This window comes from Narcine bancroftii, chromosome 1 (assembly GCF_036971445.1).
Source record: "Narcine bancroftii isolate sNarBan1 chromosome 1, sNarBan1.hap1, whole genome shotgun sequence".
In the NCBI taxonomy this organism is placed as follows: Eukaryota; Metazoa; Chordata; class Chondrichthyes; order Torpediniformes; family Narcinidae; genus Narcine; species Narcine bancroftii.
In genome coordinates this window covers 145,675,406-145,698,164 of record NC_091469.1, presented here as the reverse complement: position 1 = coordinate 145,698,164, position 22,759 = coordinate 145,675,406, and the positions used below count along the sequence as shown (strand labels likewise).

The 22,759-nt window shown below is 42.2% G+C and overlaps 1 protein-coding gene across 5 annotated transcripts in view; it reads right to left on the bottom strand.

The window, feature by feature from the left end:
• Positions 1-298: 298 nt before the first annotated feature.
• Positions 299-22,759, bottom strand: part of hand2 (heart and neural crest derivatives expressed 2) — a 40,312-nt gene continuing 17,851 nt past the window's right edge. Inside the window, exons 3-4 of one of the 5 annotated variants that reach the window (XR_011346403.1) lie at positions 22,454-22,549; positions 20,859-21,227 (exon numbers count right to left, since the gene is read on the bottom strand). The gene's annotated coding sequence lies outside the window, so the exon portion shown is untranslated. Of the gene's footprint in view, positions 1,448-13,879; positions 13,991-18,310; positions 18,363-20,858; positions 21,228-22,453; positions 22,550-22,759 lie in introns of those variants that run through there. The other 4 variants (XR_011346418.1, XR_011346395.1, XR_011346465.1 and 1 more) reach the window with 4 other exon arrangements.

The window sequence follows — 22,759 nt, the reverse complement described above, 5'->3', positions numbered from 1 at the left end:
TCTTTGGTTCTTTTGACGAGCTCTACAATCAGACAGTCTCAGAATTCAAACAATGGGGCAGGAATCCAGACCAACAAAAGGTGTTAATTAGATGGGATAAGGGGCTAGGTCGAATTTATCACGTCTTTGCGAAAGGAGACAGGGAATGGAGGTACAACGGTGGTGGGGGGGTGGGTGGGGGAAGCAGGGGCCAGATGATGCTCATGCAGGGTCTGTAGCATATGTTATAAAGTGGCCCCAAATTTTAAAAAAATGCACATAAATATTAAACAATGTATTTTTTTACTTGGTGAATTGTTTTCATTTGCTATAAAGCCAGATAATACGACAAATATGTCTGACATTTCAGTAATAGTATTCCTTACATATAGGTATCAATTTCAAATGTCATAAGTAACAAAACTACAATTTAAAAGTTACCTTTTCGAGATTTAGCATAAGCAAATTTGTTGATGATACTGGAAATGTCTATTTCATGCAGAGGTTCATGTTCAGTGCTTCAGTTTGGAAGATGAGCGTTCTCCACTGTAGTTGGTGACCATGAGTGACAAATAGACCCGCAAGGCAATTTCTACATTTGGAAAACGAGATTCCAAAGAATGGTCAGTGATCCAACAGTAAAAGTGTAACTCTACAAGGTATTGTTTGGCGCCAGAATGAGAAGCAAGATCAGTTTTAAAGCCGTGCAACAAACTGCACAAATTCTTCACCAAGAATTTCTTCCAGATCATCAGGATATGATTTGATGACCTCCTTACAATTTCTTCAGGTGTAAAGGACTGCAACTGATGAAGGAATCCAATGACACCATTCGACTTTTGATAAGGTTTCAGGCGTTTTGACAGGGCAGAAAGCAAGCTATCAATAATGGCAAGAAATGTTCAGCTTTTAAACTTTGGAGAAGGTGTTTGAGGTTCAACAAGTGGATCAAGAGTGCTGGAAGAACTGAAACCACCATCATCCTTGCAATTTCGCCTGTAATTCTCTTCAGGTTGGTGCTCATGATGTTCAGACTCAGTCAGATCCTTGGCTTTTTGCTCATTGTCTGAAAAAGTAGACCGCAGAGCTTGAATATTTCCATCCAATAATTCATAGAGTGCACAAGCTGTGTCCAAGTCTTAGCCAAAAGATCACAACGAAGCACTGGTCATTTGAAAAAGCTGTAGCACTTGATCCCACAACATTCCTGTTTCCAACTTCATCGTGGTTGAAAGTACTCCATGAGCTTGTTGTCGACACCCTGTCTTCTGATCATTGCTATTTGAAAATTCATCCAAGACTTGTTTTATTGCAGAAAAGCTCTGTATATAAGTGCTTTAGTTGCATCAGCACGAGCTGACCGCCTGGTATCTGACATTCTTTTCACAATGGGCACCACCATCAGGTAACGCAGCAGAAAGACGATTCCACCAACAGGTAGAAGTGGAAATAAGTGTGTACAGGCTTCCTACAAATTCAAAATAAAATTAATGCTTCTTGACAACATTCAGCAGGACATTTTCCAACCAAATTTAGTGAATGTGCAAAACGTGGAATGCAAACTCTTGAATTCGTGCTTGTAAGCCACTGTACTTGCCACTCACTTTGCTGGCATTTGACACAACTTTCACCAGAGCTGTCTGTTATATCAATGCCATTTTTCTTTAAAAAGTCAAGTGAACTTCGAGTGAGTTGTTCAGCACTATAACCCTCCAGATCCAAAAACTTTACACATCTTTCAACTGGTCCAGATGGCAAAACATACCACACAGTCAAAGTCAGCTGGTCTACATTAGATATATCTGGAATTCTTCTTTGGCTTGGCTTCGCGGACGAAGATTTATGGAGGGGGTAAAAAGTCCACGTCAGCTGCAGGCTCGTTTGTGGCTGACCAGTCCGATGCGGGACAGGCAGACACGATTGCAGCGGTTGCAAGGGAAAATTGGTTGGTTGGGGTTGGGTGTTGGGTTTATCCAATGAAACAGAATAATACTTGTACTTCTTCACGTCAGAGATAATGTGATCCAGTATGCTGGATGAATTCCTCCCATGTTCTTTTAGATAGGCATGATTTATGTCCCCTTCCTTTGTTTGCATGAGTATTTATAAGATCTGCCAGAAAAAAGTCAAACCTGGCCAGTAATTCTGACAACCCTAAGTAATTTCCATTATAAGGAGAGCCAACAGTTTAATCATGACGACGAAATGAAAGGCCTCGATCTGCTAAAAAGTTTACTTCAATTATTTGCTCTAGAAGTGTGCACCAATACTTATAAAATATTTTATTTAAGATAACACATATATAACAAATTTAAAAAAACATGTATCACATTATTACAAAGTTATTGATTGATTTATATAAAGAAAAAGAAAAAAAACAAAAGAACCTCCCCAACTAAACCCTCCATCCAAACCCCCAACCCTTTCTACCCCCCCAACTAAAATTAGTATCTATAAAAACAAATCTAAATTACTAAAATACATAATGCATATGATTATATATTGAATTCGATTGCTTTAGGAAATGCTCAAAGATCCCAATAACATTCCACAAGAAAACATGATTTATTTTTAAAGGAAGACTTCTCTGGTCCGGAGGATTCAAAGGAATTATTTATAATTTCAAATCTAATGTTCGAGCATACGGGCTCCAAATCTGTAAAAATACAGGATATTTACCTCTCAAATTACATGTAATTTTTTTCTAAAGGAATACAACTTTGGTTCAGTCTCCATTTCTTTCACAAGCTGGGATTCAACATGTAAACCTTTGTTTTTGCACATCAACATTGAAATTAAAGCTTCTCTTTGCGAGGAACTTTCGTCATGTTGATCTAATAGACTGCTAGCATTTAAATTTTTACAAAATTATTTATTCGTATCATGTTATTAAAGACATTTGTAATGATTACGTACCTTGCAGCATGCGGCTCCCCACCATTCAAACCAGCCAGCTGACTGTGGGCCTGAGGCGTGCTTTCACTGTTCAGCGAAGGCGCATTTCCTTTTTCATTTTCATCTTAGTGCACCGGCTATGACTTCACTTTAAAATACCTTCGTATTCATGCGTTGTATATATATCACATAGATACCACACTCCCATTAATTATTGTGTTAAAATAATAACCCCCAATTAAAGGTGATAATTGGCTAACCTTAAACACCCCGTCATTCATAAAAGTTGAAGGAAGTATACTACAATAGTAAGAGAGCAAGTGCCGAATCACTGAATTGGAATTCAGGGCCTGTAGCACATGTTACTTTTCACTACTAAGTTAATCAACACTGGGAAGAAAGAGATGTGTGTATGTGTGTGTGTGTATGTGTGTGTGTGTGTGTGTGTGTGTGTGTGTGTGTGTGTGTGTGTGTGTGTGTGTGTGTGTGTGTGTGTGTGTGTGTGTGTGTGTGTGTGTGTGTGTGTGTGTGTTTGTGTGTGTGTGTGTGTGGAACATAGGAAGTAGGAACAGGAGTAGGCCAAAAATGGCCCATCGAGCCTGCTCCGCCATTCAATACGATCATGGCTGATCTAATTTATGACCTAACTCCACCTACCTCCCTTCTCCCCATATCCCCTAGTTCCTCTATCATGTAAAAATAGATCTAACCGAATTTTAAATATGTTTAATGAAGCAGCCTCAACCACTTCCCTGGTTAGAGAATTCCAAACATTCACTACTCTCTGGGAAATACTATTTTTCCTCATCTCTGTCCTAAATCTACTCCCCCGAATCTTGAGACTGTGTCCTCTCATTTTAGTTTCCCCGGCCAGCTCAAAAAACCTTCCTACATCTATCCTATCCATACCCTTCATAATCCTATATGTTTCTATAAGATCTCCTCTCATTCTTCTGAACTTGAGCGAATACAATCCTAGACGATTTAATCTTTCATCATAAGTCAACCCCTTCATCCCAGGGATCAACCTAGTAAAGCTCCTCTGGACTGTCTCCAAAGCCAGTATATCCTTCCTCAAATATGGAGACCAGAACTGGACACAGTACTCCAGGTGTGGTCTCACCAGTACCTTATACAGTTGCAACATGACCTCCCTACTCCTGAATTCAATTCCTCTATCGATGAAGGCCAACATTCCATTTGCCTTCTTAATAACCTGCTGCACCTGCAACCTAACTTTTTGCGATTCATGCACAAGCCCTCCCGAGTCCCTCTGCACAACAGCATGCTGTAGTTTTTCACCCTTTAAATAATATTCAGCTCTTTTATTTTTCTTGCCAAAGTGGATAACCTCACACTTACTAACATTGTACTCCATCTGCCAGACCTTTGCCCACTCATCCAGCTTAACTATATCCCTCTGCAGACTCTCCACATCCTCATTACAATTTGCTCTTCCACTCAATTTGGTGTCATCCGCACGCAAACTTGGCTACACCGCATTTTGTCCCCTCCTCCAAGTCATCAATGTAAATGATGAACAGTTGTGGGCCTAACACTGACCCCTGCAGCACCCCACTTACCACTCTCTGCCAACCTGAAAAACTCCCATTTATCCAGACTCTCTGCCTCCTGTCAGACAACCAATTTTCAATCCAGGCCAATATACTTGCCCGGACTCCACTTTCCTGTAACTTACTGAGAAGTCTCTTGTGCGGCACCTTATCAAACGCTTTCTGGAAATCCAAAAATACAACATCAACCTGTTCCCCTCTATCCACCGCACCCATTATATCCTCAAAGAATCCTAACAAGTTTGTCAAACAAGATCTTCCCTTTCTAAAACCATGCTGCGTCTGCCTGATTGAACCCTTACATTCCAAAAGTTTCACTATTTCATCTTTAATGACGGCTTCAAGCATTTTTCCAACTATAGACATCAAGCTAATTGGCTGATAATTTCCAGTCTTCTGCCTACATCCTTTCTTAAAAAGTGGCGTGACATTTGCTGTCTTCCAATCTGCCGGCACCTGCCCAGAATCCAAGGAATTTTGGTATATGACCACCAATGCATCAACTATAACTTTTGCCATTTCCTTCAGAACCCTTGGATGCATATCATCAGGGCCAGGTGATTTGTCTGGCTTTAGTCCCATTAGTTTCTCCATCACTACTTCCTTTGTAACAACTATTTTATCAAGGCCCTCCCCAACATTCGCATCCTTAACTCCGCACTTGGGCATGCTGGACGTGTCTTCCACCGTGAAGACTGACACAAAATATTTGTTTAATGCCTCAGCCATTTCCTCATTTTTTGCTACCAGTTTTCCTTTCTCATCCTCCAAGGGTCCTATGTTCACTCTGGCCACCCTCTTCCGTTTTATATATTTATAAATTTTTTTGCTTTCTGTTTTTATTTTGTGCCAATTTACTTTCATAATCCTTTTTCCCATTTCTTATTACCCGCTTTGTAACCCCTTGTTGTCTCTTAAAGTTTTCCCAATCTTCCAGTTTCCCACTGCTCTTTGCAGCTTTGTAAACCTGCGCCTTCAATTTTATACTCTTCTTTATTTCCTTTGTTAACCACGGTTGATTTTTCCCTCTCTTGCTGCCCATTTTCCTGACTGGAATATATTTTTGTTGAGCATTACAAAATATTTCTTTGAAAATCTTCCACTGTTCCTCAACTGTTTCATCAATGAGCCTGTGCTCCCAGTCCACTCTGCCCAATTCCTCCCTCATCCTTGGTAGTCACCCCTGTTTAAGCATAATATAATAGTTTTAGATCTAACTATTTCCCCTTCCATCTGAATGAGAATTTCAATCATACTATGATCGCTATTTCCCAGATGGTCTCTGACTATTACATCATTTACTCTACCTATCTCATTGCACAACACTAGATCCAGGAGAGCATTTTCTCTTATGGGTTCCTTGACATGCTGCTCAAGAAAGCTATCACGGATGCATTCTATGAAGTCCTCTTCTAGACTCCCACGACCAACTTGATTTACCCAATCTATGTGGAAGTTAAAGTCCTGCATGACTACTGCCATATCATTATTACATGCCTCACTTATCTCTCTATTTATTTCCTGTGCCACTAAAGTATTGTTATTTGGTGGGCGATAGATAACACCCACCAATAATTTTTTTCCCTTTGTTATTCTTTATCTCTACCCAAATGGACTCAACATTATGCTCTTTAGATCTTATATCATTCCTCACTACTGCCTGGAGCTCATCTTTGATTAAGAGTGTAACTCCACCTCCCTTACCATCCTGTATATCTCTTTGCACCACCTGATACCCTTGAATGTTTAATTCCCATTTAGGGACACCTTGTAGCCATGTTTCCATGATGGCTACCCATAGGCATGGGTACCGATTTGCACCTCAAGTTCACTAACCTTATTTCTAATACTGCGGGCATTCAGATAAAGTGCCCTTATGCTCTTTGTCCTTTTAATATCTAGTGACTTCTGTAACCTTTTCTTTTGATTTTTCTGCCCACTATTTTTCTTTGTAATTTTCTTAACACTATAATTGACCCGAAAACTCACTGCACCATCTGATTTTTTACTTTCTCCTCCCAACATTACTTTCCTATTTTACTTTTCCTAGCCATTACTTTATCTTCCCTACCCTTTTCCCTATCACTCTGGTTCCCATACCCCTGCCAAATTAGTTTAAACCTTGCCCCACTGCTGTACCAAACATACTTGCCAAAATGTTGACACCTTTTGGATTTAGGTGCAACCCGTCCCTCTTGTAAAGATCATGCCTTCCCCAAAAGAGATCCCAATGTGTGTGTGTGTGTGTGTGTGTGTGTGTGTGTGTGTGTGTGTGTGTGTGTGTGTGTGTGTGTGTGTGTGTGTGTGTGTGTGTGTGTGTGTGTGCGCGTGTGCGTGCGTGCGTGCGTGTGTGTGTGTGTGTGCGTGTGTGTGTGTTTGTGCGTGTGTGTGTGTGTGTGTGTGTGTGTGTGTGTGTGTGTGTGTGTGTGTGTGTGTGTGTGTGAGGGGGAAGGGGTAATGAAAGCCAGAGAAGTCAAAATTAATGCCATCTGGTTGGTGAGTGCCCAGTCAGAAGATGAGGTGTTGGCCCTTTAATCTCCAGGTGGTCTCAGTTGGCAATGGAATGGGATGGAGAATTGAAATGCAGACCAGCAACAATATAAATTCACCAAGAGACTGTTATCTTGTTTTTCTTTTAAAACAATTTTTTTAATTAACAACTGCTAATAACAACTTAGGTAAATTTAACCCCAAGCTATGAGCTATGAGCTAATATACGTGTTTGTGTGTGTGATACCCAAACCATTACAACTTAGGCGCAATTCTGGAAAGCCAGTTCACAGTTCAGTCTTACAAATCCTGTGTTGAAACTCAGACTTTTAAAGTGATGCCTAGAAGGGATTACGAAGGAGGTGGGAGAGACTGAGTGATTGGACTGCTGAAAACTCATGAATCCTGGTCGAGTTTCTTCAAGAGAAATATTCTTTCATATGAATAGTTGTCACAACTCTCTTTTTTCTTGCGTAGGGGAAATGAAATATGTGACTTCCACGATGCTTTCAAAATCCTGGCACATCAGTCAAAGTGACCTTTCTTTTGGTCATGGTGTGGTTCAATAGGTCCCCTTCAAAATTACCTTTCCTTTGGTCACAGTAGGATCAATAATTCCCCTGACAGGGAGAATCAGCCAAATTGTCTATTTCACACCGAGTCACTCCAGCACCGTGTTCACAAGATGGCTACCGATCACCACGTGCGCTGTTCCTTTTAAATGTTTCTCTCACATGTCTCTTTCTCCACCTGTCCCTGGACAAAGCAACAAATGTTCTCTATCTTCCTCTGGAGGATCAACTTTGGGCACAGTCAGTACCTGATTGTTTCCACTCAGTTCTCTCCACATCTGTGAATGGTCACAGATGGTATTAGCCCTTAAATTGACAGTCACTAAATAAAACAGGAGCTCATAATAATGCCAACAAGGAGATCCACGCTATTACAGTGGACAGAGTCAAAGTGCTCAACAAAGTGATCTCCAAGTCTGCATCCAGTCTCTCTGATGTAGAGGAGACCACAGCGGGAGTACTGGATGGAGTAGATGACCTCTGCAGATTCACAAGTGAAATGTTGCTTCACTTGGACAAACTGTTTGGGACCCCGAATGGTGCGGAGGACACAAGTGGAGCATCTCCTGCAGTAACAGGGTAGGTCCCAAGGGAACAATTAGTGGGGAGGGAGTACTGGACAAGGGAGTCACAGAGGGAGATGTCTCTGTGGAAGATGGAGAGGAGAGGAGACAGAATATGTGTGCTTAGTGATGGGACCACATAGTAGATGGCAGAAATGACGGAGGAGGATGGGTTGGATGCAGAGGCTGGTGGGGTGGTAGGTGAGGACAAGAGGAATTCTGTCCTTGTGGGAGAGGAGGGGCCAGGGCAGATGTGTGGGTAATGGAGGATATGTAGGTGAGGGTTTAGTGATGGTCATAGAGGGAAAACCAAGTTGTTTGAAGAAGGATGATCTGGCATGGAAGTCTTCATCCTGGGTGCAGATGCAATGGAGATGGAGGATTTGAGAGAATGGAATGGAATCCTTATGGGGGACACCTTGATGGACCCAGACAATGCCTTCACCTTTGTTCTCTATACACAACAAGCAAACAACAGTGTTTCTGAGACCACAGCTGGAGACCAGTATAAATTACTGGGCCAGTAATCCAGAAGAATTTGAATAGTAATTTGAAGATCCAAATTCAAATCCTGCTGAGGAATTTACATTCAGCTATCATTCATTCACTCAGATGGAATTTTGGGATAGCTCGTCTTGGTAACAATGAGCAGTAAAATGATCGGATTTTTGTGAAAACGCCTTTTTTATTGGTCTTGCAGGAGAAGAAATCAGCTGTCCTCTACGTGACATCTTCACATGCCCTCTGAGCAGGCCAAGCAAGTCCCTCAGTTGTTCTTACCACCTGTGCCAGATGAGATCCTCAGAGGCAGATGAGCCATAATCATATTTAACAGCACATTAGGTTTGAGTGGCCATTTGGCTCCTTCTGCTCTTATTTCTTTGAATCATTCTCAACGTTTGAGCTTGAGAATGATGACACTTTCGTTCCGTTGATCTATCTATGGTCTCTCAGGTGGCTTATGAGTCAAATCTTGGCTTTGAAAGTTCTTCCACATTCAGGACCGGTCATTCCAGATGGCAGATAGGGCTTTGGTTGTTGCTGCTTCTCTTTCTCTTTACTTCTCTTCTAGTTCTGCACATCTGTTGGCTTCGAAAGCTCCTCTTACTTCTCAGATGATGGTTTGCCAGAGTTCCCTCTCCTTAGCATTGGTTTCCCAATTGCTGATGTTACATTTCTCCATTTTGGCTTTTAAGAAGTGTTTAAATCTTTTCATTTGCCTTCTTTAAGGTGGAAGTAGTGGATTTGTTTCGGCAGACGTTCGTCTTCCATCCGATCAACATGACCACTCCATCTTTGCTGGTTCTTGATGACGTAGGCTTCAGTGCTTGTTGTTTTAGCATGCTGATGCTAGTTCATCTATCTTCCCGGCTGATGTTTAAGATGTTTTGACGGCAGCGTTGATGTAAATTTTAAGGGGTGCTTTTAGATGTCATCGTGTGTTGTCCAGAAATCCGATGCATACAGAAGTTTTGGGATCACCACTGCTTTGTGCACTAACATTTTAGTATCCATATGGATGTCATAATCATGAAAGACTTCTGTTTGGAGACATCCAAAAGCTGTTCCAGTGCATTTAAGATGGTGTTGGATCTCGTCGTTAAAGTCGACGTCGGAGGAGAGGTGACTTCCAAGATATGGAAAGTGGCCCACGTTTTCCAGGGTTGTTTCACCGTTGAATTTGTCTCAGTTGGTGATGATTGGTAGATGATCTGAGTCTTCTTGGATTTGATGGTAAGTCAAACCTTCGTGTATACACAGTCGAAGGCATTCAGGAATCTGTTGCAGGTGGTATTCTGAGAGAGCTCAACACTGTCATCATCTGCATATTGGAACTCGATGAGGGAACTCGTGGATGTCTTGTTTTTGGACTTGAGATGGGAAAGATTGAAAAGTCTGCCATCTGTTCTGGAGACAATTTCGACTCCTGGGGATAGTGCATCCTTGATGATGCTCCATGGCACATGCAATATCGCTGGCTCTCAACTCAGCTCTGTATCACCTTGAAAACATTAACTCATACATACGGCTGCTCTTCATAGACTACAGCTCAGACTTCAACACAATTATTCCCTCAGTGCTGGTCAAGAAGCTACAAATCTAGACCTCTGTACCACCCCCACGCTACCGCCCCACCCCCATGTCTCCTCTTCACTGATTATCGATACAGCACATCCCAAGGATGTGTGCGTAGCCCACTACTCAACTCATTACACATGCATGACTGTGGCCAGGCACAATTCCAATGCCATCTACAAGTTTGTCGATGACACCACAGTTGTCGGCGGAATCACAAACGGCAAGGAGGACGTGTGCAGGAGAGAGATGGATTAGCTCGTTGAATGGGGCCATGCCAACAACCTTGCGCTTAATATTAGGAGGAAATCAGGGAACACGACCCAGTCTGCATCAAGGGATCAGTAGTGGAGAGGGTCAAGAATTTCAAATTCCGGGGTGTCAACATCTCAGACAATCTGTCCTGGAGCCTCCATGTTGATGCAATCACAAAGAAGGCTTGCCAGCAGCTATACTTTTTGAGGTGCCCGAGGAGATTTGGTATGTCACCAAAGATTCTTGTAAACTTCTACAGGTGTACTATGGAGAGCATTCTGGTGTGTTGCATCACTTTCTGATATGGATCTGCCAAATGTCAGGACAAGAATAACTCCAGAGGGCTGTTAACTCAGCCTGCGACATCACAGGCACCAGACTTCACTCCATTGAGGATGTCTACATGAGGCAGTGTCTTAAAAAAGCACCCTCTCTCCTCAAAGCCCCAACCACCCAGGCCATATCCTCTTCACTCTGCTACCATTGGGAAAAAGGTACAGAAGCTTACTCAACGGCACAAGGACAGCTTCTTCCTCATTGTCATCAGATTCCTGAATAATCAATGAACCAAAGATACTGCCTTACTTTTCGGGCACTGTTATTGTTAATATTATTTTTATTTTATTTTATTTTTATAGTCAATGTGTCCATAACAGAGGACTCCAAAACCCAGCAGCAATAGAAATTCACCAAGACAAATGGTTACTTAAACAATAGTTGCTTTCATTTTCTTTAAACTTAATAACAAGATCAATATTTAACTTATTACTATTAACAACTTAATCTAACTTACCCCCCCCCACTTCTAATTCTAAGTCCACGTGTATGTAATGTGTATATGTTCAGTAAAGTTCTTTGCATTAATAGTCCAGTCATTCACTTCTCCACTCCTCCAAGTTCACTGGTAACAGGCAATTCTCATACAGAATTTAACATTTATGAATTTTCATCAGGCTCTGATGCTTAAAGTTAAATGGTTACTGCTCAGGAAAGTTCTTGTTGGTTCAGTGAGGTGCTTGTTGCTCATTGGACGCACACAAGCTGATTTCCTCTGATCAGTCACTTTAGTGTCTTGCTGAAGAAACTTGCCCCATCATGGGTTTTCCAAATGATAACCTCATCTTCCAGGTCACCACAGAATTCCACTTGTTTTTCTTATTTCAGTATAAACACTCGAGCCAGCCATTTCCTCTTGTAAGGACTACAAGGGATTTGAACAGGCTGAACTCAGAACTCATATCCTATCTTTAAAATGGGGTTTTACACAACCGGCCAGCTTGCCATTTTGCCACCTCAACTGCTATTGTAAAACTGGCCTCTCTCTCTCTCTCTCTCTCTCTCTCTCTCTCTCTCTCTCTCTCTCTCTCTCTCTCTCTCTCTCTCTCTCTCTCCCTCCCTCCCTCCCAAAAGAGAAATCACTTGTTTGTTTTTTCCTCTCTCTGCTTGTAAAAAAACAAATGACTTCTTACAGGGCTCCAAACCCAATCTTTGAAAGATCTTATCAGTATCTCTGAGCCAGGACTTTATTGCCCACACACAATTGATCAGCATTATTCATTGATTCTGCAAAGTCAACTGGAGTCTCAACGTCTCGCTTCAGCAAAGCTCTTGCATTTTAATCGAGATGTGTTTTGTGAAGTGTTACTCTGTTTGTGAAGTGACCTACACTAAACCCCCACAACCTATCTCTTTTAAAAATATATTTTACCCTTAACTATTCTAATATGCCCATAAGAAATGTCATAAATGTCATAATATGTATGTTTACATTATGACGCTGCTGCAAACACCAAGTTTCAGGACAATAAATCCTGATTCGGATGAATGTTCTGATAAAGATGGTAAATGAGGTGGGGGTAATCACATATCCCTGTTTGACTTCTGATTTGACCCAAAAAGGCTCACTGTTCCTTTGCTGATCATGACTGTGGCAATCATGCCATCATGGAAGAGTGTCAGAATTCCTATGTACTTTTTAGGCCATCCATAGGTGGAAAGGACATCCCATTGGGGTTCCCTTGATACTGAGTCAAAGGCTTTGGTGTAGGCGATGAATGCCATATACAGAAGTTGAAGTTGTTCACGACATTTTTCTTGCAGTTGTCGCATTGTGAAGATCATGTCGATTGCTCGATGTGATGGTCTAAAACTTGTTTGACCATGGAAAGATACAAATATGATTGATATTAATAGATGACATAACGAGATGAAATATTGTTTAATAATGGAAAAAATTATGTATGTTTCGCATGATAATTATAATTTTTTTATTAATAAGTGGCTGTTATACTCAGAATATTTACATTTCAATTTATATTGATTAGATTTTAACATGTATATTTAACTCTTTTTTTTAAAAATATTCTTTCTTTTTAATTTTTTTATGGTTCTCCTTAAGAGAGTTGGCTGAAGGGGGATTTTTTTTCTTTTTCTTTCTTTTTTCTATATATATAAAAAAAGTTCATGTTCATGTTTAATTGCTGTATATGTCATATATTATTTGTTTTTTGAAGGAATAAATAAAGTTTAAATAAAACTGGCTTGAGCCTATAGAAGGATCTTCTCAGCTAAATGCTTGAGACAGCTATTCATAACGTGGGTAAGGATTCTTTTAATATCATATGCCAGGAGAACCACCAAGGACAACAGGGACACCAGGTAATGTCAGGGAAATTACACTGGACAATGAAGAGTTTGCTTCTGGGTATATTTTATGGGTTTTGGGCTCTGATCACAAATTTTCCTATCCCTTCCTGTTTTTTAGACATAATCTATGCTTCAAGCAGACAAAATCATGAGGTGCAACATGTCATTGAAAATTCATTTTTTGCATTGACTCTTGGACTTCGTTCCTGCTAATCTTGGTGCAGTCAGCGACGAACATGGTGAAAGGTTTTACAAGGACTTTGCGACCATGGGAAAGTGGTAACAGGGCAACTGGAATCCATCAATGCTGGCTGACTATTGTTGGACACTGACATGAGAGGCATCAGATGCTGAGTACAAATGAAGATCAGCAGCAAAACATTTTTAGGTCAATTACATTAGCACAATGTGTCAGCCTCATTACGTGATTGAACATGCTAATTGTGACTTTCATGTTTCTGCAACTTCCTATGTGATACAGCTAATCTGAAATTATCTTTGTGTTCAGCTTGAAGTCGTCTGTCATATCATTCCCATTTTATTTTCAGGGAGCAAATCTTTTGAAAAAAATTGTTGTCCAGTGTAATTATTGGAACAAATTCTGAGGGACAGGAATGGCAGGAATCGATCAAGGATCAGCAACTTGGCTTTTTAAAGGAAGATCCTGACTAATTTGGTTGAGTTTTTTGAGGAGGTGTCTAAGTGGGTTGATGAGTCTGAGGTGGTTGATGTAGTCCACATGGACTTTAGTATAACCTATGACAATGCCCCACATGAAACTTGAGTTGCAAAAGTAAGAGCCCATATAAAGGTAAATTAAACTTGTTTATTTGTTGAGCCGCCTTCAAGACAACATTGCACCATAAAAAGGCCTACATGACACCATGGCTCTAAATAGGCTTGAGCAACAAATGGTGACCTTTCCTGTTTTGCCAAGTTCCTGAAAAACAAAAGAATAAAACAATTCCACAAACATATTTAGATGTATAAAATCACTGAATACATTAGGATTTAATGCCATTAAAATCTGCAGCTCTCTACCAACAAATAACAAGTTGAAATATTGCAATTAACAGAGTAAGAGAAACTTATGATGTTCCTTTAAATCAAATTGGGTGCACAGAAGATTCAATGGAATGCAATCCTAAAGCACATTACAGGCCCATCAGCCCAACGCATCCATGTTCCCATTCTGGGTGAGTCCAATTTGCCTGCATTTGGTCCATATCCTTCTCAGCCATTCCTTTTCTGTCTAAAGTTCTTTTAAATATCATAATTGTACCCACTTCTGGAACTTCCACTGGCTGCTCATTCCAAATACAGCCCACACTCTGAATGAATAGTATCAATGGGCTTTAAATGGTTACTGCTCAGGAAAGTTCTTGTTGGTTTCAGAGAGATATCTGTTGCTTGTTGGACACACACACACTGATTTCCTCTGATCCTTTTGCCCCATCATGGGTTTTCCAAATGATAACCTCTTCTTCCAGGTCACCACAGAGTTCTGTGTGTTTCCCTTATTTCAGGAGAAACGGTCGAGCCAGCCATTTTCTCTTGTAAGGACTATGAGGGTTTTGAACAGGCTGAACTCAGAACCCATCTTCAAAATGTTTTTTTTTAAATAATCCTGCCAGCTTGCCATGTTGCAGCCTCAAAAGCCACTGTAGAACTGACCTCTCTCTCTCTCTCTAAGAGAATCCTGTTTTCTTTCCTCTCTCTCTCTGCTTGTAAAAACCAGAACCCCTCCAAAGGCTCCAAAACCAATCCTTGAAAGATCTTTATCAGCACTTGAGCCCAGACTTTGTTCCATTTCTACCTACTTCTGACGTTCCTTCCAAAGCAGTTTCATTGTCCTTTGCAAAGCCACTGATGCCTGCATGTCTGGATTCACCAAAGTTCTAGCATTTTAAATAAGATGTGAAGTCTAAGTATCTGCTTGTGAAGTAACCTAGACTAACCTCCCCCCCCCCCCCCCCCCCCACAATCTATCTCTTTTAAAGACATATATATAAACCATAACACAACAAATGACCAGAGGTGCTCATTGGGTCAAGCGGTGTCCATAAAGACAAGACATTTAGGGTGGATATTCTATAAACAGCTTGATTTCACCTCCAGACCCTATCTGTGTGGATGTAATGGAGAGATCATGGCCACCACATGGTGACACTGCTGGGCTCCTATTTGGAGGACACATCTGATGCCAATCAAGGCTTGACTTGCCCCATGCCATCAAGGTGGGCCTCAAGATTGGCCCATTGAAATGACCAGGTACTGGGCTCCAGGCAGCCTGCCTGGACTTAGCCCTGACCTTTTCCTAATTGGCCCAGGTGAATCACCTGGGCTGACCTCTGCACTTGGCTTTGAGTCATTGGCCACAGCAGCCAATGAGGTCCAGCCTGCCGCCCGAGTGATTGGTCTACCAATACCTACTGCAGGATTATAAAGGACCATGCTTTCCTTTGCTCTCTCTCTCTCTCTCTCTCTCTCTCGATTCCTCGTGGCCCATGTGTATCACCTTCCGTATTGGGTTGGGGTGAGTCCCAAAGCCAGTTAGTTAGAACCATGTCCATACAAGTCAAGGGGTGGGGCCACGTAGCGTTACCTTGATCTGATTGTTTACTGTATATGTGTTTGTCCCATTCCTCGGTTTTGTCGGTTTTCCCTCGTTACCCGTAGTGCATATTCATCCCCTGGTGAACCGTGAGTTTAAGTTAATTTAGCGTTTAGATTTCATGGTTTCCTCTGCATCTCTTGAGAATAAACTTGTGCTTTATACTTCGATCTCGGTCTGGTTCTTAACCTGTGGGACCCACACAAACCTTCACTTATAACAGTGGAGCCCCATTGGATTGGGTCCCTCTCCAATGCCTAAATCTGGAACCAATCTAACCGCAGGGATTCAGCTTCCCATACTCATGTCTCTTGTGTGCCTACTGCCGACAGGAAATGTGGAAAGAAGTCCCCCCTCCCTCCCATTAGGCCATGACATCCACATTATACCAATAAGGGAGGCAGCTTTGACTTATGTACTGGCCATTTTTTTTGGCCCTGCAATTTATACACAAACTCCAAACTCCAGTGTGATTTATAAGATTTCCTCTCCTACCCCTTCCCCCAATCTATTCTCAACTATTTTCTCTCCTGCCCCTGTATCCATGACCAACTATGGTCTCTTGGCTGTTGGGCTGCTTTGCTTCCCCTGCCCCTTCTTCCCTCCACCACCACCCCCCTCCCCACCCCCACCCCCCAGGAGCCTGCCTGCTCAGGGCCAGAACTTTGGGCACTGCAGGACTTGCTGAGTTTCGACAGCACTTTTGTGTATTTACTATCATCACAGGGTCTGCAGACTTTCTTGTGTCACTATAAAATGTCTTCCCTGCTGCCAAGACTTTTAATTTAGTTTGTTGGGGGGGGGGGGGGGGTGGCAATTTTACTCGCAATTTACAGAAAACATTGTTACAGAAAAGGGAGAGCCCGAGATTAAATTGATGGAGTTTCCTGGGAAATATGTATCCGGCTCTCTTGCAGAAATTCCACACTTGCTCACAATTGTAGAAGCGCTGGGAGAGTTCCCCTTCATTGGGAGGAAGGGCTCAGGCCCGAAACGTCGGTAGACAACCTGTACCTCCTGTGGACGTCCTCCAACCTCACCTGCCTGCTTTTCGGGTGTTTTGTTCAGCGAAAGCCACTGAATGGGAAAAGAACGTTCGGGTGGAAGGAGAGGGGTCCGAACTGGGAGCCTCACAACCATTGCATCTCACCCATCGGGTCCTGGAGCCCAGGACAGGCCCTTCGGCCCACAAGAGACGGCCGACCAGCACTTATCGTAACCCTGCACCATTTTAATGGAACGGCTCCCACTGGGGTTTATTAAACCTGAGCTAGTCTACGAATGCCATTTTCACAGAAATCACTCACAACCCAATCAGACATGTAACATTTTTTTTTACTGCTGTACATTTTTACTGCTCTACATAACTGCGAAGTAGAGACTGCGAAGCGAATCCCAGCTCGAATTGATGGACGTTTCTTGAGAACTTTGCAGCGAGGTGGGGCGGAAATTCACATTGTGCTCGTTTCGTACGGATGGCGGAGAACCAGAGGTTAATGGCTTTGTAACGAGTCCCGCACCTCCCACCGGATCTCCCCTGCGATGTACCACCCAGACGGCTGGTGTCAACGTATCCTTTCTCCAGTCATCCCGTCCTCCCAAATTGTAGCAAGAGCAATGAGAATGAATCCTGGAAACTGTCTGCCCGTGGAAGCACGAGAATAACTCGGATTCATGGCAATATTGCAGCAATTTCTCCTTTGGTGCTTGGGGGTGGGCGGCCGGAGCACGTTGCTTGTTTTAGCTTGATGAGCCCCTTTGCCATCCTGTTTGAGACGCAAGGCCATGATCCCGATTGCTCTGTGATCTAGCTGTTGATAAAGCATTCCTCCCGCAAACTTTTTTGGCGTCTGCTATTTTTCATCGTGCCATTGTCGCATTGCAATTTCGATTGCTGGCGACCTTGCAGTGGTTGAGAGTAGACAAAGTTGGTTAAAGAACAAGCTCGCGCCTTCGTTGTTAAAGGAAAAGATTTTCTGAAATATCAGTATCTATGGACAATAACCCTTGCCATAAAACATAGTTAAAATCGGATAAACATGCATCAAACGAATTAATACAGAGATTTTTAAACCTCCACCTTTCTGACCAAATTTCCTACACTGCGACAGAGACTAAACCTCAAAACTATTACAGTAAACGCAGAGCATTTGGGGTCAGCGGGAATCGTTAAATAGTGCAAGATAAATATTAAAACATTTTCCTTTTTTAAAAGTTAATATAACTATTCTCCCCCCCCCCCCCCCCCACCACACACACACCAAAAAAAAAAACCCCAGTAGGTTTCTGGATGGAGGCGCAATGCCCTGATTAAATCAGAAATTTGTTTCAGGTATATTGGAATGTCAGATGGAGCTATCATTGAGTGACTGATGCAAACAAAATGCCAAATAGAAGTTCAGCCTTCTCGATTTGCATCAACAAAATAATAATTGTTTGGCTATTCGAGACATTTGAAAGATGAAAAAGATTCGTTGAAGTTTAAATCCAACAAACCCCACCCCCCCACTAAGATATGGGAAAATGTCGGCAGGCGTCCGAACGAAAGAGAAGGGTGGAGTGATTGCAGTGATTCCAGATCACCTTGGAGTGAACTGCCTAATGCGTCCCCTAATTAAATTAATAGACCTACTCATTACACGGAATCGCTGCCTGCGCCGGCTAGCAGAGAGGGAAATGGTTTTGTATGTCGTGGCAACTGCAGAGAGAGAGAGAGAGAGAGAGATCAAAGGTCCATTTCGTCTATGGAAGTTAATTTTCTCAGTTTTAGCGAATTTAACATGCTTATTTTTAATGAAGTAGAACGAGTGAAATCTAGACCTGATATCTAGGCTAACAACGCAATTAAAGGAAATACAAAATATTGTGGACAGATTTCAGCTCCAGTGATGTGGATACTTGGTTACACCTCTCTCTTACATTAGGGAAATACTGCAATGTTCTTTTTTTTTGCAGTCAAACTGCGGGAAGACAAAAACACAACCGAAAATAACAAATATTTAAATACATCGTAATATAGTCCTTGAAAATCTTTTTAAAAACCTCATTTGTAGCGCTTTTCATTCAGAATTCTTAAAGGATCGAAAAGCAGCGAGACAGATAGAAACGAATGATTGTCTCATATTGACGACTGGATTTTGCCTGATAAACGGCAGACGGGATTATAAAATTGGAGTGCACAATTGGGAATTAAGTCACACGGGCAAGGCAAAAGGAATATACAGTCCCTTAAAGATAAAATGTTAAACGTGCTTTAACTACTTGCAATTTGATTAACGCTGGAAGCAAAGTTCCAGACCTTAATTTTATTTGTTGCAAACATTCCCCATTCTGACAACCAAAAAAAAACGGACCGTAATACTATCAGGCCCCGTCTGAGAATTCGCTCGTTGTTTGTCTCATGCAGATTAATTTAAGTTTGCAACTGAATTGAAAACCAATGCTGTTCAATGACTCCGTCAGCCAACCACTCTATTAGTCATGTTCAGGAATGGGACCGGTTAAAGCAGCGATAAAGAGAATGGACCTTTTTAATAAACATTAATTAATGGTGTAGTTAATTTTCTTTTTAACTTTGTATCACGCGGAATCCCAGGCAGTTGACCCCACTTGCGTTGCCGGTGGTATTTTATGGGAGCGTTGGGTCATGACGCCTGCCGCTTGCCCAATAGATGGCGGTGTTGGGCGCTCTGCAGTCTTCCCTCCAGCCCTCGGTCCCGACTCAAGATTCACAGCTTTGATCTTTCATCCAATGGCTACTTGGAAAAGATATTGTGCCTTGGCATAAATGTAAGCAAGTTGTTTCGATTGGTAGGGGAGACCAGAACTAGGGGCTTCCGCCTTAAAAATCGGGGCAGTAAATTTAGGACAGAGATGAGGGTTCAGAATCAGATTTTTTTGGGGGGGTCATGAACAAGTTATGAAATTCTATGTTTTGCCGCAGCATCATAAAGCAAACATTCATATTATACCCAGCTTGCAACCTTACTATAAAATAAAGCTCTCGACCTGAGAGCTGGCACCTCCATACCAGGCAGTGATGCAACCAGTTGGAATGCTCTTCACTATACACCTGTAGAAGTTGACCAGTCTACAGTGTCATAGGGAATCTACTTTTGCCAGAAAGTAGTAATCTGTGGAATTCGCTGGCCATTCAAGCAGTGGAGGTCACCTCAGTAAACATGTTCAAGACAAAGATGGATAGTTTTCTGCATAATACTGGAATTAAGGGATTGTGGGGAAAGGCAGGTAGCTGGAGATGAACGTATCATATCAGATCAGCCATTGAATGGCGAAGCAGGTTCCACCGGCCGGATGGTCTACTCCTGCTCTATTTCTTATGTTCTCTCTCTAAATTCAGTCAAGCTCGTTCTTCAACTCTTAATTCACTGGCGATAAGATTCTACTTAACATTGCTCTTGGAACCATCATACTTCTCTCTGCATTTATGTTTGTATATAGGTAGAACATTAACAACTCCCACTTTAGTTCTTTTAAAATATCTCCATATTGTTTAATTTGGCTGGCTAAATATTTAAAAGTAGTTAAGAGCAAATTTAAATCTGGCGAATAGACCACATGGGTTTCCTGTCTGCCTACGTTATTCTCGATATCTTTATAGTTAAATTAGCAAAGGTAAATATTAAACAGGAAACAAGGACACCGCACTCATGATTTTACCCAGCTCCCGACTAAGACCTCCATCCTACTCTTTCGTTCGGACGCCTGCCGACATGGGAGTTCAAGCCCCAAAACGGCGGTTATGTTTTTTTTTAACCTTTGCTATAAAAGACACTGTTTGACCTACTGAATGTCTCTGTTTTTCTTTTCTCCCTACCCCGACCAAGTGGACACATTTGCCGGTCTCCGACCACACAATTATTGGGCGTTTGCAGCTTCATTCCGCTGTGTGGTTTGAATGGTCTATCTGACTGACGTCAGATGCCTGTGGATAGTCAACCCGTTCAAAAGGTAACGATATTTAAAAGGGATGTTTTAGGCCCGCCACCCAGGCCATGCCCTCTTCACTCTGGCTCCATCGGGACAAAGGTACAGGAGCGTCACAAGGACAGCTTCGTCCCGCTCTCATCAGATTCCTGAATGAATAATAAACCACAGACACCACTTTATTTTCTCGCGCTATTTTTATTTATTTTATATGTTCGCAAAACATCACATTTCATGACATGTTCACGACAATAAATTTTGATTCTGTTGTAAACGAAACAAAGGGCTCTATCTGAATTATTTTCCATTTTTTTTTTGCCTGTATATTGACGGTGCGGTCCATGACACGGAAAGCACCTTTGAGACATAGTTGAGGTTCTGGGATCAATCTAATAACGCAAACCATATATTGCTTTCCTCAACCATTTGAGTGTTTTAAATAAAGTTGGATAGAAAGCATCAATCTGCTGTTCAAAAAAACTTTCAAATCAGCCTCGCTTTTATCTTGCGTTGCGACCCAGTTTCCATTATGCCTGTTACATTTTTAATGACGACGAGAAGGTGCAATTTAAAAGCAGCAGGTCCCTGCTACAGAAACACTGTCTGATGTGTTAGCCTGTAGAGAAAAAAAACTGTTTACATTTTACAGGAATTTACGGCCGCAGAACTGAGACAGGGTCCGGCGCCCGTGCCCTGGTAATTAACGCCTGGAATTTCAGACAACGCCATTCTCCGATATCCAGCTTCCCCACCCCCACCCCACCCCCCCACCCCCCGCCTTTTATCCAAATATTTGGGGAGAGCGTGGCGGAAGAGGACAAATGAACCCCGCAAAGGAATATTGCAATAAAATGATCGATTAAGAAGTGAGAAAAGGTCCACTCGTTCATCGGGTCACTTCATTGACGATAAAGGTCAGGCGAGGAAAGCAAAACTCTTTCCCCTCCAAAAAAAATCCTTCCCGAGGAAATTGAAGTTTTGCTCGCTGATGCTTTGCATTGTAACCATTTTTGTTTCGCTGAAACCCCCGATGTCGCCGCACTGGTGGGTCACAGAATCACCTAATACAGTCAATCATTCAACGTGAAGTCAGTGCTCAGTAATATATACATTCTTGGACCTCACACCTCAATACAATTTACACCTGAGAAGCAAACAGCCGGCCCACCGGCTCGCAGTGCAGCCGCCCTGACAGTTCAACGAATTAGGTTCAACTGCACACCTTGAGAAAAATGCGGAGAGATTCTTTTCTTTAAAAAGCCTGAAAATGCAGGGAATGTGGGGGGTGGGGGGGGGGGGTTAAAATCAGATAATGTCGGAACCGTGTAGCGTTGAAGAGGCTTCGAGGCTGACACTAGAATATGTAGGGAATAGTCTCATGTGCTATCTGCAGTTTTATTACTTTAATCTGCCAGCATGCGAGACGCAGGCACCGTGGGCCGCAGGGTCTATTCCTGTGCTTCACTGATCTTTGCTGTATATTTAATACCCAGGTTCAATTCCTCCTCGAACAATACATCTAAAATTATAACACAGGCGACGGGGGTCACCCTGCCCTGTCCGGCGACTGGTTCCCTTGCCCTTTTCCCATGGCCCCGAGCATTTTTTTTCCCCTTCGAGTCTTTGACCGGCGCAAGTTTTGGCTCGAAGAAGTTGCTCTCTCTTCAGTGGGATCGTCGGCGAACCGACTCAAGTGCGTGACAAGACACCGGTGGGGTCACGCTCTTGCGCTCCGTCTCCGTGAGCGAAGCTGCTGTGACTCTTTGCTGCCATACATTAGTACCCCCACTCACTCCTCCAACACCAACACCACCCCCCCCTCCCTTACCGCCCGCGTACTACCTTTCAGTAATCTTAAAAGCCGATAACACGAGGCTCCAAATCATGACTCCGATTTGGAAATGAGCTCCACGAACATTGACCTCCATTAAATTAGATCTGTTGGTATTGAGAACAGATAAATCACGAATTGGAAAACAGGGCTTCTTAAATAAATAGTATTGACATCCTCAGCAATGCAACGTCTATTTCTTTGTTACAGAAGACAGATTTCAGGAAACTAGACGGGAGAGAAAAAAAAAATGAAAATAAACATTATATTAAGAGATGAACGCGATGTGCGACATTCCTGTTGATAACGATATTCTC